This window comes from Neltuma alba, unplaced genomic scaffold (genome assembly GCF_004799145.2).
Source record: "Neltuma alba isolate B1F8T4 unplaced genomic scaffold, ASM479914v2 tig00011088_pilon, whole genome shotgun sequence".
NCBI classification, from domain to species: Eukaryota; Viridiplantae; Streptophyta; class Magnoliopsida; order Fabales; family Fabaceae; genus Neltuma; species Neltuma alba.
In genome coordinates this window covers 123,193-124,870 of record NW_021635829.1, presented here as the reverse complement: position 1 = coordinate 124,870, position 1,678 = coordinate 123,193, and positions in this window count along the sequence as shown.

Genomic DNA, 1,678 nt, shown 5'->3' with positions numbered 1-1,678 from the left:
AATGCATCCAAATTAAGTGGCGTGTCTACTTGGCAATTACTTCACAACGTCCACTAGGGATACATCTGAGCATCAAGCTAGTGGGATAGATTGAATTAAACGTATGCAACAAGTTCATTAAAATTAAAGCAAAATAGTTGCCTACTATTCATAATGTCCGGAACATACATACATGTGTGTACATAAATCTAGTTTAGTAGAATCAATATAAATTTGAGATGGCGCATTGAATTGAAATATAAAATTTTCCAAACGTGCTGGAAACTCTAGCCAAATTGAGTTGGGTTGACTGAGTCAAACATAATAGAAACAATAACGAGTACGATAAGCTGACACACACACACACACACACACAAACACAGATTCCTGTCATTATATTCTTTGAGAAAGATCGTGGGCTGGAAACATTACAATGCATCCAAATTAAGTTGAGCTGACGGAGTCAAACGGTGTGGATCTAGAGACAATACAATAACGTGTGTGACAAGTGGATACCTGCAGTCCGTCAAATCCACAATATAAGTCGTTTCTAGAAAAATAACTTGATCCAAAATATAAATAACTTAGAGAGAGTAATTAATAATATTTATTTGTCAAATTTGTTCCTATAATTAATGCTTAAATATAACTCTTTTATGAATTTTTTTTTTATGCAGAAGATATAGCGTGAATGATTTTATGGATTCGTATATTGAAATGGTGCCTGCTGCAATATATATAGGAGCTTTAGTTTGTTCTCAATTATTCCCTTGCATTAATTTCATTTGTTGATATTTACAAGAGGTGAAAGGGACGCGTGTAGACCAGGACAAGTTCAGACACAGTGATGAATACTATGGGTATATGGATCCGTCCTTCTCATGGAATATATGTCTTGACAATAAATAAGCAAATAAAGAATAAAAATATATTAAGGCAATCATATCAAATATATGGACTTAAAAATATATTTGACATTAAAGATAAAAAAGAATAGAAAATTATGTTAATTATACATGAAACTATGTAACGAAACTTCTGATCAGTTACATAAGAAAGCAAAAGGGTGAGACTAGGCCACTTACATTAACGTGTGCGATAAGTTTTTTTTGACCTTGACGTGTGCGATGAGCTGATACATAATAATTAGCACGAATTCTAGTCAGTCTTTGAGAAAGACAGACAGTGATGATGGGCAAGAAGCGCAACACAATGCATCAAGGAAAGTTGAGTGGACTCACTGAGACATATACAGTAGAATAGAAACTATTACCTTCCATCTTTAATATAATATATAAGACCAGTTAACTAATTTAAAAAAAAATTAAAAAAGTTACTGAATTATTTTTAATTGTTTATATTTATTATTTTTTCCAAACTAATTTGTTTCATTTATAAAATGATGTATATAATCTAATAATATATGTAAGTATTTTAAAAAATCATATAACATATGTTATAATTAAATAATTTAGTAACTTTTTTAATTTTTTCAAATTAACTAATTAGGTCTTATATTAAAAATCAAAGGTAGCATATAATAATGTGTGTGAGAAGTTGATACACAATATATAACACAAATTCCAGTCAGTCTTTGAAAGATAAAGGGCCCGTTTGGATTGGTGATGGAAAAAATAACTCATTTTCAATCTGTCTTTTAGAAAAGTAAGATTGGATAAAAGTTAAATTGGATAAGGTA